The following is a 15104-nucleotide window of genomic DNA, read 5'->3' on the forward strand; positions in this document are numbered from 1 at the left end:
CTGAGCGGTGCAATGAGCCCCGGAGGAGCCTAGGATCCGCGCGCAAAGCTGGAAAACGATGCCCCTCGGGAGCAGCCTTGGCACGCAGCCTTCTAGCCCGGGAGCCGCCTTTCACGGCAGCCGCCTGGCGCTCGTGTGGCAACGTTTTCCAGCCGCGGCTAGCGGTGTGTGTTTGCGCGCTCGTGTGTCTGTGTTGTTTGCGCGCGTGTATGTTGTGTAGTTCACTTTTCCTCCCGCGTGAAAAAAGTCTAACAAGAAGGGCAAGAAAGTGTGGTGGGAGGGTTGCAGAGAAGTAATGGCTCCCCTCCCCGCCCCGAAATCTCGGGGAAATAAAACGGGGCTCCAAAGCGGAGGCCAGCCCGGCACTCAGCAGCGTCGCGCCAGGGGTCACCAGAGATCCCAGGCCGGTCTGGCAGGGAAAGGGAGTAACCTGTGGCTACAGCCCCAGCGACTCCTCCTCCTCGTCCTCCTCCACCACCCCGCCTCTTTTCCTAGCTAGGCGAAGAAAGCCGCCTCCTTCCACCTGCTCACGGCGACGATCGATCGTCCGGACGCGGAGAAAAGAGGAGAAGCCCGCGGCGCCTGAGGAAAGAGAACGACGCGGGACGACGACAACCCTGCTTTTTTTTTGTTTGTTGGTTTGTTTTCGGGAACGAGGGCCGAGGCATGGCAGGACTCTGGGCCGACTGAAGAGGACGAGGGAATCGCGAGCGGGAGAAGTGTGACAAGGACCGGCGGCGAAGCAGGAGGGTCCGCCTGCCTGATCCAACGGAGGTGAGTACTGTAGTTGCGTCCCCCACAAGAAACGGGGGGAAACTCTCGGAAGACCATTTTTTTATTTTTATTTTTATTTTTTTGCACCCTTCTTACCTGGAAAAGGGAGCGCTGCAGCCGAAACTCAGCCTTGGAGGAAGTTCAGTACAGAAAACTGGGGGGAAAGGGCAGCATTTTCTCAGCCTCGTCGGTGTGCCATAATAAACCCATCCCTGCCTTAATGCTACAGATCCAGGACAGCAAGTTTCCTGAGCGTGGGAACGCTCTGCCTCGGTATTTTATTTTCGGTTTACACAACTTTGCCGAATATGGATCGGTTGGGATTTCTTTCTACCAGTCTGGTCGGAGTTTTTGTCCAATGACCTTCTAATAGCCGGTTCCTAACGAGAGGAGAAGCTGAGTTGTATGGAACCCGTTTTTCTGAACTTCGCAGTTATCCTTTGCCTGCGTGGCGGCGGTGGTACATTAATTTCAATAGCAAATATTGCAAGATACATTTCTCTCTCTCTCTCTCTCTCTCTCTCTCTCCCTCCCACCCCGTCCCCCCTTCCCATTTCTTCCCTTCTCTCTCCCTCCTTCTCTCCCCCCCCCCCATTTCTTCTCTCCAGTAGAAGAAAGTTTTCTTAAGTGTTTTCTGATATGGAATCCAGGGAATTAATCACTATATCATTAGACAAATAGAACAGTTGACCATAATTGTTGCTTGACTTTAATTAGGATAATTTGATATAAGGTTTAATAGCAGGATCTCTCATCCATATTGAATATTTAACTGCCTGGAAGCATAAACACAAGAGTTTTCCTTTCTCACCCACAAATTACAAGCTTACAGTGAGGGCATAGTATGATTACACCTTTTGGACCTTGGAATTAGATACAAATATCACATGAAAGAACAGGATATTTTTATAAATTATTATCTTAGCCTTGACAGGCTGCTCATTAGGCACTTTAATGAAGTCATACCAAGCTGTTAACAAATCATATGGATATGAATATTTCTGGCCGGGCACAAAAAGGAGAAGTAAAACATTGCCTGACTTTTATCAAACCATAAACAATCAAACCACTCTGTATCTCTATATTAAAGAACATAGCTAAATTTCAAAACTTCTGATATGAAATGTCTAAGCATTCCGAGTATCTGAATTTTCTAAATATCGCCTTATATTTTTATGTGAGTATGCTGCCAAGTAAACAAACATTAAGCATATCAGAATTTTTAAGTTTTCCAAAATGTTTTACTGCATAACCTGATTTAATTGTCTAGAGAAAAGAATGGCCCCATTTAGAAGTCCCATTTGATTGCTATTTTTGGTTAAAAGGATCTGTTATAAAACAAGCGGTTGGAATATATTAGCATTGCTGTGGAAAAATATAAGAAAAGGTTCAAGATGGTCTGTGTACTAAGCAAAATGAAAACAAACTCGGGGCTGATTCATTTTCTAATGCTGTAATATAGCAGAACTGTTTTTCTATGACTTCTTTGTACGATGTTTTGCTAAAGTTGTAAGGCCAGAATTATATGATGGGGTACAAAAACTGCAGCTTATTTTAGCACAATTGGTAAAAGAGGTCCACATCCTTGATTGGTCCTGGTTCCAATTGTAATTACAATATACTGGTATACATGAAATATATTACAATATAATACCACAAACATTCAAGGAAAACATTTTTCATGGTACTTTAAGGTCACTTACAGTCCTTTGGCACCTGATGGATGCAAAAGCATAATGCAGCCTTTCATTCCACTTCACGAGATGATTTTAAATAATGGGCTTCATGTAGTTATAAATGCAATATGGAAATTTACTGCTTGTCTTTCAAATTTTATGTCAGGATTGAAAGGGTTCAAGATTCGGTAGGCCTTGTATGTCTATTTTTTAAAATACTTTTTATATTGAAAAGAAAAGATGCAGTCATACTCAGTAGGATTCCAGTCAGTGATAAATACTGTAAGTTTCTGGAACAATGTTTATCAACTGAGCCTCATAGCAAGTCTCCACCCTGATATCAGCATGAACCACCAGGTTATGAGGATTGTTTAAGTTTCAGATCCAGCATCAGATTAAAATATGATCAGACAGCCAGAGCAGCCCAGTTGAAAGAGGGGAGGAAACCTGTTTACACTTGTGTTCAAACCCTTGTTCAGTCTTGAAGGATTTCTAGAAATTGCAACTACCTAACATTAGGATTTCCTCTATAAAATAAGTGTGTCAATGCCTTTCCAGGATTTCTGAAAAGAGGCAAAGTGAAGTAAGAATTCAGTCAGTCAGTTGATTGCACTGTTAGACCAGAACAAGTATGTCCATGAGTGATCTCTGAACACTTATAAATCTATCTCAAGAAACCAATAAATTAAACTTGAGATAAAATTAAAATACATCTATAATACAACCTGGCTACTATAGAACCACAGAGTAAAATCCAAAAGGAACACTCGACATCTAGGCTATAAAAGAGATTGTGTCTAAAATTACAAAAATGTGAAGACATGTTTTACAGGATGTGATAATATCTGAAGTTATATAACATTTGATAATACAGTGCCTAAAATTACAAAAAAATACATCCATGTAGCAGAAACCTGGCCTGTTAAAGTCCAACAGAGATAGAAATTGTACAAAATTCTCCACAGGCAGTACCTTCTATAAGAAATAAATATTTCGGCAGGCAGGCAGACAATAAACACAGACATTTGTTCTTAGCCTGACAAAATAACAAACCTTTTTTTAAAAAAGCAATAACTACTAATAAATCACAAATACTTATTAATGTTTCAAATAATTATTCGGGCATCTTTATCAAGATGCTTATTCTTTGTTTTATAGCTTTGATATCTATCATTTTTTTGAAATGACATTTCTTCAGTGCTATGACTGGGTTGCAGCTTTAAGAAAACTTCAAGTACATTTCTGGTTTATGACAGCAACATGTTAAAAGTATTTCTGGAGAATGGAATTTAAGTGAATTCATATGGAATGAGTAATGCCACTGCCTGTTTGTTATATACCTGCCAATCTGTTCTGTGATATTTGCATGTTTCAGTAAGTCTCCATCTTGCTGTAGAAGTGGGATTATCTTGTCTTGCTATGGCTTGGTACTCTTACAATACTCCCAACAGAAGGCTCATAGTCTATCATTCAGAGCAGTGCAAGCTTGCAAACTAGCAGTGAATTTACAGTAAATTATCGGGGATCAAACTACTTTGCAGATAGTGCTTCTCAGGGTGTCTCACCCTGTTCTAGCAACTGAGCAGAAAAAACTATGTGGGCAATATTGTTTCCTTCACTTTATCTTTCTTCCTCTTCAGTGGTCAATCCATCCATTTTTCTGATACTACGTATCTGTAGCTCTGATCACAACATGAAGCCAGAGGCCTAAAGCTAAATTTATTTTCAAACAGGGTTAAGAATCACTACAAATACTCTTAGATTGACCTGAGCATGTCTGATCTACAACCAAGTCAAGTAAAAGAACTTGATGGTTTCATTTTTTCTGACCCTGAGATATAAATAGTAGGTAGCATTGATGAAAAGATGGAAAATGCTACTTTCCCAGGGACAAACTACACATATTTTTATCCATACCTACAAAGAGATTGGACGGATTCGTCCTTAGCACCAAGCCATAATTCTGCCTTCTTTATTTTGGAGAGCTGTGTGAATCTTGCCAACAATGGCTTACTCAAAAAATCCACAATAAAATAAATCATTCCCCCCCCTTTTTTTTGGTGGATATTCTGTAAGAAGAAGAAAGGCAGAACAAGTGATAAAAAAAAACAACACTAGCATTAACTAAAATCTGCATATATATTATGTCTAGTTCCTGGAAGTTATTGTAATATACTAAGCATCCCTTTGGACTCCTTTCCAGATAGTGTGCAAATAATAACCAGCACAGAGCAAGATAGTGATTGCAGGCTTGAAACTAAAATTAAATGGACCGGAAATGATGTAATAGGAAGAGGGATAATTTGCTAGCCCTCCTCTCTGCTCCCTTTCTAGCATATAGAATTTATGTTTACAGTTGTAAAACTTGTTTGGGTATCGGCAATGCCGGCTGATATGTTGGTGTCCTGGGATATTTGCTCAAAGACAAGCACAATAAGCACAATTGTGGCAAAGCTACAGAACTAATAGCAACTGGTGCTATCTTATCACTGGGCTTGCAGTCTTTATTTGAAATGTATCAGGGCTTCAGACTTTATGAGTTATTATTCCTGAAGGTTGAAAGGAATGTTGTTCCCACAACAGTAACAAATACAGGTGATTAATCTCAGGAATGGTAGAAGTAGATTCATGTTATGAACAGCTTTCTTATTACCACAAGCCATAACATGCTTCCAGGCCCTCTAGCAGCTTCTCTTCTGGAGAATATTTGCTAAACCAGAGAAACTTGTCAGAGCCCAAACAGAGGAAGACAGTTCTACTGAGCTATTGGGGTTGTCAATATCTTCTGTCCAACTTTGATAAATTTCTTAACTATACCAGGTCTGATATATACTTTGGTTTGCAGCGTAAGCCACAGTTGGCTGGCCTCACATGTGCTAAAGCACAATCCTGGTTTACAATCCATAGTAGTTGAGTTTATGCAAATCAAACCCAAGTCAAGCAAATCATATTTTGGATTAGTGTAATTTGTGAACTCAGTCTGATCTGGTTCAATTAAACTAAGCCTAGTGGCTTTTACAAAGAGTAAAATTGCTCCAGTTAAATTGTTGATAATTCAAGAAACCAAAGGGGGGGGACGATTGAGGTACATGAGGAATAGCTTTGTGAAAAGAAAAGATAGGAAGGGAAGCACCCTCTTTGAACTTGCAGCTTCTAATTCTGTTCAGTCTCACAGCCACACAAGCAATGAAGCCAAACTTTTCGATTGCAGTGAGCTCGTCCATTTCTGTGTTTTGATAATATAACCATCATTTGCTGAATTTCCTGGTCTGGAATTATAGAGAAAGATTTTTGGGCTGTGTCTCTGTCTTCCAGTTAGTTTTTAACTCCTAGCAACTGGTCTTCCTTGTCTTCTTCCTAAACTATGAATGTTAATGCTCAGTCTTGACCAATCCATTCTTTTTATTCACCCGGAGACAACTAGCCCCTACAGTTTTCTTGACAAGGTGTTTTTGGAAGTGGTTTACCATTGCCTCCTTCCTGGGCTGAGAGTGAGTGACAGGCCCAATGCCACTCAACTGGCTTCATGCCTAAAGCAGGACTAGAACTCATGGTCTCCTGATTTCTACCCTGTTGTCTTAAGCCACTGCACCAAACTAGTTCTCACATAGAAGTTAAGAAGCTAAATTTCTCCCAAAGGAAGATAGTATTTGTAGCTCAGAGTTGAACGGTGGAGTCCTTAGTGCTCTCAGAATTGTATCCGGGACAAACTAGGTTTTGATGATTCTGCCAAACATGAATCTGGTTCTAAAAGATTGCATGGGGATTTTACATAGTCCACAATGGGAAGCTGCAAATGGAAGAAGTAAACAAAGATCATGTATTTCCAGGAATTCCTATCTTTGGACTTGAACTTTAACCTATTGCTGTGCAGCACTTAGCAGATATCAATGTTGAGCTCCGTGTCATGAAAGTTTCGATAATAGCTTTCTATATATTAGATCTCCATTATTGGCTTGTCAAGGAGAAGACATGTCAGTTGGCAAATTTATCTGGCTTATTCAGTCTATTGATTAGGTAAAGCAATATTCAGGGCTCAGGGGTGGAATTCATCTTTGCCAGGTAAATAAAAGTGATGGATTGGCCAAGCCTGATCATTAACATTCATAGTTTAGGAAGAAGATAAGGCAGGCCAGTGAATGAGAGACAGACTGCCCAAGTCAACCTTCTCTGGTCTAACAATTCGTCTAGTTAAAAAGAGGTGATGCAAGGTGCATTGTGAATGATAGGCTCCATGCAAGTCAGTTGATTAATAGCTGTTGAGAAAGTAGAGTAAATGTACTTCTTTCTTGGCTGAATCATTAGAGGTTCCCATGATGCAGGGACATCAGATAAGGTAAAGGTTCTCTCATACATGCGTACTTCCAGCTCTAGGGGCGGTGCTCATCTCCGTTTCTAAGCTGAAGAGCCAGCACTGTCCGAAGACGTCTCCAGGGTCATGTGGCTGGCATGACTCGATACTGAAGGCGCATGGGGCGCTGTTATCTTCCCATCAAAGTGGTTCCAATTTTACTACTTGCATTTTTTACGTGCTTTCAAAGTGCTAGGTTGGCAGAAGCTGGGACAAGTAATAGGAGCTCACTCTGTTACGTGGCACTAGGGATTCGAACCATTGAACTGCTGACCACCGCGTCTCCCTTCTTTCTTGGCTGGATCATTAGATGTTCCCATGCTGCAGGGACATCAGAGCACCTGTCAAAACTAAGTTCTGATCCAATTTTTAAGGCAATAAGCTTGCAAAGAATAATACATTCTTCAAAGACTGGGAGAGCAATTATTATGGGTTTGGTGTTGATCATACAACTCCTAATCATATTAGAATAGCATCGAATCTTATACTTGAAATTGAACAAACAGAAAGCTACAGTAACTCAGTTTGAAATATTTTTAATGTCTGGAACTTCTCAAGCATGATCAAGTTCTAACCATAGTGCACTTTATTTGGTGGCCTTAGTAACTGTGAGAAACATGTAACTGTGACATGTAAACCATGGTTTACTCCTTATTGTTTTATGCGAGGCAAGTCAGTCTGACTTGTTCAAAAAAAACTATGATCCCAAGCTCTTTTATTGTACAATATGACACAGGCAATAAAAAACCTGTTGCAGGCTTTTAAGTTTCTTACTGTATGAAACTGTTGTAGACAAATATTAAAAAATGAACATTCCCATCAGAGTGAGGAGGGTTGGGCTATGGCAGGGGTAGGCAATTATTTTTTCCAGGGGGCCATATGAGAAACTAGGACTGTTCTGGAGGATTGGACCAATTGGCTGAACTTAATTCTACTCAGTATTAATTTTATCACATTATAAAAAGCAGTTAATTGTATGGTTTTGATTAGCTGCTACTGGTAAGAATATATGTTACATCTTATTTACATTGGTTTCTAATTTCTGATTGATCCCACACGGGCCAGATAGGGAGAGCCAAAGAGCTGGATGTGACCCAGGGGCTGTAAAATGCCTAGTCAGAGGCGATAGGAGTTGTAGTTAAATCAACTGGAGGGGTACCAACTTGGGAAATGCTGCCTCTTGAGCTCATATTCACATTTACTCAAGTTCTGTGCTGGGTGGCAAGATAACAACCTGACTTGGAAAAGATTATGAGATCAAAGGCCACCTATTGGCATAATTGGAGAGTTCTTGATAGCTGAGGTCAGTTGTCGGGGCAACAAGAGAAGGCCAGCCTCCTAAATTTTTATGGCATGTGACACACAGTCTATACAAAGATCAATCAGCAGAACAGGAAAAGCTGGTTGTCTGCACTAAGTCCTTGTCCTATGTGAAGAATGAATCACAGTGATGACTGAAGGATATTTTGAAGATGTTTTATTAAGAACAGGAGTTGTCATGCAGAAATTGGAACTTGTTGGTTTTGTAATGCAAGCATATCTTGCTTTATGTCAGACGGAAGTTTTAAGCAAGGAAGTACTGTAATTCTTGCAATCTCTGTTTTGTTGGTTTACTGAGATTAATTGTTACTTCCATTGCCCTTTATGTAAACAAAAGCTTATTGGCATTGTGTATCAAATCTCTGGTTGAAGCTAGCAAAAAAGAAATGATCAAGAGTATCACTCATTGATTTAATGGATTATTGTGCCTTGGGGATCTATTGTCTTGTGGACACAGACTGTAGTGCTTGTGTCATGCCAAGGGCTCTGTGCCCAAAATGAGTGGGCTCATTTGCACTAATATAAATTAATGATAATGAATCATATTACTACAATTCTGAATTATGTAATTTCCTGGCAGCTTTCTATGTAGCATAATTATCACAAGGGAAGCCTTTTGGATCAGAAAAGTTGTGAAATTTACCTCTAATTATGCATAGGGATCTACATAGGGCTCGCAACTTGGACGTCCTCCTGGATTCACGGCTGTCTTTAGAAGAGCACTTGGTGGCCGTGACCAGGAGGATTTTTCATCAGGTCCGCCTGATCTGCCAGTTGTGTCCCTTTCTAGATGGGGACTCCCCTACACGCAGTCACTCATGCCCTCGTCACCTCTCGTCTGGACTATTGTAACACTCTCTACATGGGGCTCCCCTTGAGGTGCACTCGGAGGCTCCAACTGGCGCAGAGTGCGGCCACACAGGTGCGCTTCAAGGTTCTGGTTATCACCTTTAAAGCGCTCCATGGCTTAGGACCTGGTTATCTACGGGACCGCCTGCTACCACCAATAGCCTCCCACCGGCCAGTACGCTCCCATAGAGAGGGGCTCCTCCGGGTGCCGTTGGCCAAACAATGTCAACTGGCGGCCCCTAGGGGGAGAGCCTTCTCTGTGGGGGCACCTACGATCTGGAATGAGCTCCCCCCGGAGATACGGAGGATCCCGGATCTGCGCACCTTCTGTCATGCGCTTAAAACTTTTTTATTTCATCAAGCTGGCCTGGCCTAAATCTTCTCCCCTTTTAAATATAAATTTTAAATACAAATCTTAATCTGTTTAAATTATGGGGTATTTTAAATTCAGCCAAATTATTTAATTCGTTTTTAATCTATTTTAAAGTTTTGTATTTCTGTGTTTTATCTTCTGGCTGTGCACCGCCCTGAGTCCTTCGGGAGAAGGGCGTTATAGAAATTTAATAAAATAAATAAATAAATAAAATAAATATATTATTCAAACAGAGAAGATAGAACATCCCAAATGTTTTGTTCACAAACAGATGTTTATAGTGCACTCCTCTATTTGAAGAAATTCCATTTATTGGAGTCATATATTGCATTAAAGTCATGTGTTAAGTATTACTGAATAAACCATAGTCTATAGATAGTATAATATGGTAAGGCATAAATTTAATATTTAAGTCATTGTGTCTGGAGTTCTACAACCTGCCAATAAATCAGAACTAAATAAACATATTGAAACATGATATAATATTTATACCTAGTCACTGAGTTCAGTGTTGTTTAGCTCTGTTTTATAGTTAGGCAAATATGTGAGCCCAGACAAGTGGCATATGCCACAAACTATATCTATCGAAAACCCTGATTTAAGCTGGATTTAAACATGAAATGATGACTTTGTCAATCTTTTTGGATTTTTCTTGAAGACACACCTGCCAGAGTCAATACGATGACCCTCTGCTGTTGAGAAAATCAGCAAAGGAAACCTGTACACTTCAAGTTGTTCACATCAGACTGGGTTATATAAATTTGGATCAATTTAGAAAATTTAGAAAACTGAATGATGCATATTATCTGTTCTCTGCCCTACTGTGCTGCCACCAAAATTAATGATGTATGTCACACATCCTTCCAAATGACTGTTTTCTTGCATTTTTTGGAGTCTGCCTTGGTCACTCCACCCATCCTGTAATTATGTATGCCCAGTCTCAGAATTGTTCTTATGTTGCTTTGGCTCAGGCAGCTGTGAAGGTTTCCTATGAGCTGATGCAAATACTAGCTAGAACTCTGGGAAGTTAAAATCAAGTCCAATAATTTCTTCCATGGTTTTCCTCAAAAGTGGAACACTGGAGTTACGGCAGATTTTGTCTTAGCAAGAGTGGGCAGTGCATATATAAAATGAGGCTCTCATTTTACTGGCCTCAGAAGGATGGAAGGCTGAGTCAACCTTGAGCAGGTCAGGATCGAAGAGGTAAAGCAGCTAGTAAACGTGTACAATGATCAGTTCCGTTCCAGAAAACTAAATGACTGGAATCTTTATTTCTCACAATCTCTAAGTGTGTTTGTGTTATCACTAAATGTACTGTTATCACTGCTTACACAGAAGCTGAACTGATCTGTCTAGAAACAAATATCTCATTTGTTAAAATTCCATTAAACATTCACTTTTAACCATTCCACTTTGGAATTGGTTAAATTCCATTTGTTAAACTTCTATTTCAAACACATGCTGTTTCAAATGTATCAAAGTAGCAGAGTATGAAAGAAAAGGAGGACAAGAATAATTAAAAGTCTCTGAGACAAACTGTATAACTGTTCAAGATTGCCCAAGTCCACCTTCCCACCCAGACTCCTGCAGATGTGAAATTAACCACTCCTTTGGTGCTCTCCAGTCCAGCACATTTAGAGGGCACCAGTTTTGGAAAAAAGCTGGGTTTTATTTTGCAGATCTTGGGACTTGTTTTTTATGTTTTAAGTGGAATCTGGGCTAGACGGACCTCAAGGACAGCAATTCAGAAGTTTTTGTTTTTGAAGTGCAAAATTCTACATGTCCAGAGCTGGGCTGCTGCCGGTTCAGACTGGTTCATCTGAACCGGTTGTTCCGATTCTGCATGATTCAGAGAACCGGCAAATCAGAGCACCGGCTGGCCCCGCCTGTTTTTTAGGCCGTTTTCAGGCCATTTTTCCAGCCAAAATCAGCCTGAAAACAGCTCAAAAAAGCTGGCTGAGAGGGGAGAGTGTAAGGTTGCTGTTCTGGGATGAGGGGACTCGGGAAACTTCTGGGTCCACCTTACCCCACTTCTTTTCCTCTCGCAGCCAGTCGAGCTTAACGCAGCCTCTCTCTCTCCCCCCCTCTCTCTCGCTCTCACACACACACAGAGGTTGGATCTTTCTTTCCTCTCGCTCCCCCCCCCCCGAGACCCCTAGATTCCCTCCCCAACCCTGCCTCTCCCATACAGGTACCACCCACACAAGTGATGTAGAGTTGGCCACGCCCACTCAGTCACATGAAACCCCCCCTAGTCACGCCCACCCAGCCAGTCATTAGGGAAGAGAACCGGTTGTTAAAAAATTTGGAGCCCATCACTGTACATCAGTGGTAGGCTCCAAATTTCAAATTTTTTTACTATCGGTTCTGTGGCTGTGGCTGTGGCTTGGTGGGCGTGACAGGGGAATGATACTGTAAAATCTCCATTCCCACCCCACTCCAGGGGAAGGTTACTGCAAAATCCCCATTTCCTCCCAATCAGCTGGGACTTGGGAGGCAGAGAATAGATGAGGTGGGGCCAGTCAGAATTTTTACTACTGGTTCTCCGAATTACTCAAAATTTCTGCTACCAGTTCTCCAGAATGGTCAGAACCTGCTGAAACCCACCTCTGCTGTACATGTCTACAGAATTCATCATAATCCTTCTGGTATCCATTACTATGAAGACATTTTCTGTATAGAGTTCATTATAAAATATGGCCTTTTATATAATAATACTGAATCATTTGTTTTTACATGCATGCTTTGACTAATATATTTAGGAGAGAATAGCTCTCTTTCCCCAACCAATGCCTTGCATGTATTTCAGATCTGAAGTGATTTTTATCCCTTGGGTTCCCTTGGGGAAACAGTACTTCATATATATAATTGACTACAATGCTGTAGGCCTTTCCCAGGTAGGTAGAGATTGGAAAAAAGGATTGCAATCAGAATTTAATGAAGCCCATGAGAATGTGGCCTTTGTAAGGGATTAAACATCACAGGCAGAGAGAGTGAGAATGGGGTGTACCAGACATACTTTCCTTCTTGCTCATCATCTTAATGATGATTAATGATTAAATAATTAATGGCCACACTGATCCTTATAACAAAAACAAAGGATTAGGGTGTTTGTGATAATCAGTTTGGGTGGCATTAGCCAAATTGAGGCTTGCTATGCAAAAATATGTAAATACTGAAAAATCAAATCTTGCCGGTTCTCTGCAGTAATTAGGCAATATTAATTTTAGGAGCATTTATGGAAATTTATTAATTTATTTATGAAAATTCAGTAAAGCAAACAGATCTTCAGGGTTCAGCCTTCTAGATTTATCCAATGCTTACCTGTGAAATCAAATCAGAATATTATTTTTTAAATTGTCTATGGAATAAGATCTAGTGTTCAGTTTGGAGATGAAGGCACCTTTCACCAACTGCTAAGTAGAAATCACATAACGTAACTGGCTAACAATCAATAGCATTTTTCTCTTGCTCTTGGTGCCAAACTCAATAATCTGTAGAAACTAAGAAGCATGGTAACTAGTTCATTGTTCTCCAATTTAGTACTCTCTAAATATTTGAGGATGCTAGCTGTCAGAATTTTTCTCAAAAGGCCAAGCAGACTCAGACCTAGTATTTCCGGTACAGCTCATCAGAAAATGCCAGAGCTGTATCTATCCCTGAAAATATTAATTAGACTAGTTTGGAAGTCAAAAATACATCCTGAAAGTGACAAACCACATCCATATTTCTATTAAAAAAAGATTACATGGATGTATTGGTGAAGGCTTCAGAAGTCAAGTTTAACATGAAGGATAATTATTTTATTGTGATGAGGCACAGAGAGTGATCTGTGTATTCAGGAGGGTGATCCGTATATTCATTTGATGCGACAATTTGTTGTGTGAATGACTTCCATTTAGATTTTCCATGTGATTCTGTGTGCTGTTCAAAAACAAGCAGTCCAATAACACAGCTGGGTCCTATAACAGTGCTCTGAAGAATGATGGTCATGCTCAGTGATACCTGTATATTCCCCTAGTGGGGATTGCAATTGTCCTATGAATAGAATTCTAACTGTAATTGCCCTGGGAGTACAGTTTTTTTTCACTGCATGTTCTCAACATCACAAGAGGGAGACTGAGTCACATTTGCATCTTAATAAAAAAACTTTAGTTCAAGGATAGGAAAGCTATCATCTGCCAGTACAGACCCAGATGACGTTGAGTTTAAGTTCTCAGGATACCTCTCCATAGGCTGTGCTCACTGGATCCGTTGAAATCCATAATTCCACAAGATTCCAGTTTTCCAACTGAAGCAGGTCTTGAAGAAATTAAATGTGATGAAAATAATTGTTGAAGTGACATCATAAAGAGAATAGTTGAGAAAGGCATCTGCAAGTTCTGCAAGGCTCTAACGATGCGTACCTTTGGCTTCACAATCTCGTTTGCACAGTGGTGTTCCCATTCAGAATTGTAATGACATGAATTGTAGGGCAGATCGTAATAGTCCTTGCTCTTATTGAGCAGTAGTTTTGTTGGCTCATATTATATAATTAAATAAAATCCAAACGAGCTGCCTAAAGGCTTCCGCTTTCTGATGTTCTAACTTGTGGTAGCCCAGAGCTGATTCTCCTGGGTAATCCAAGTCTCCACCCATGGATTGTCTTTACTTGGCTAGGACATCTGGTTATCATTATGAACTACAGTGAATTTGAATTCCCACCAGTTGAAATTCAGGACAATTAAATATTTGTTTGACTAAAGGATAGAATTTGTAAGTATTGCTGCTTAACATTAGATGTCTTACATTCCAATTTAATTGTTATTGTAAATATAATAAGTAAAATATTTTGATAACCTCTAGAACAGTGATGGTGAACCTTTTAGAGACTGAGTGCCCAAACTGCAACCCAAAACCCACTTATTTATTGCAAAGTGCCAACACGGCAATTTAACCCAAGTAATGAGGTTTTACTACCTAAAATAAGGATAAACGCAAAGTTCAGCTAATTGTTCTAAGAAAAACATGATAATGCACTTCTATGCCCCTTCATTTTTTTTCTGCTTTTGAAATATTACGTTTAGCAACAATAAAAAAGAAAAACTTTTGTAATATCATTTCTCTTTCCCTCCCCCTCTCTCTTTCTCCCCTCTCTTTCCCTCTCTCTTTCCCTCCCCCCTCGCTCTTTCTCTCTCTCTCTTTCCCTCCCCCATTGTGAAGCTCACCAGTGAAAAAGTTCACTCAATCAATTCCAACTTTGGGAGATCTTTTTCTTTTCATGAGAAGTTGGAATTGATTGAGTGAAACGCGACGGAGAAACGCAATTGGAGCTGGGCTGGGGTGACTGCGCAGGTGCCCAGAGAGAGGGCTCTGCGTGCCACGTCTGGCATGCGTGCCATATGTTCACCATCATGGCTGTAGAATATGTAACTTTTAGGATTTTTAAATATAAGTAATTGAATGTTTTTCTTAAATTGTATCCTCACATCTCATCACCCCAACCCCCAAAAAAGAAGCCACTGTCTTTGGGAAGACTAACTTGTTTATTTTGGCATTAAACCCAAACTGTTTAATGTTTCTGAAATTCAGATCTTCAGCTGCTACATAATAGAAAACCGATTGTAGGAGAGGACTACAAGGCTGAACCTGAGGGAGGGGTCAAATGCATCACCAGTCTTGAGTCCCTACACCCACAAAAGAGCCTAAGTCCAGCCCTGCTTGAAGTCCATTGACTTTTACCTGGCACTAATTTGCCTTGACCATTAGTAGATCAGATTTG

General features: G+C 40.4%; 1 protein-coding gene across 1 annotated transcript in view; it reads left to right on the forward strand.

The window, feature by feature from the left end:
* Positions 1 to 515: 515 nt before the first annotated feature.
* EPS8L2 (EPS8 signaling adaptor L2) overlaps positions 516 to 15104 on the forward strand; it is a 106459-nt gene continuing 91870 nt past the window's right edge. Inside the window, exon 1 of the mRNA XM_070932698.1 lies at positions 516 to 774. The gene's annotated coding sequence lies outside the window, so the exon portion shown is untranslated. The remainder of the gene's footprint in view (positions 775 to 15104) is intronic.

The sequence above is a fragment of the Pituophis catenifer genome, unplaced genomic scaffold, assembly GCF_029215685.1.
Source record: "Pituophis catenifer annectens isolate HBS135680 unplaced genomic scaffold, rPitCat1.0.hap2 SCAF_1, whole genome shotgun sequence".
NCBI classification, from domain to species: Eukaryota; Metazoa; Chordata; class Lepidosauria; order Squamata; family Colubridae; genus Pituophis; species Pituophis catenifer.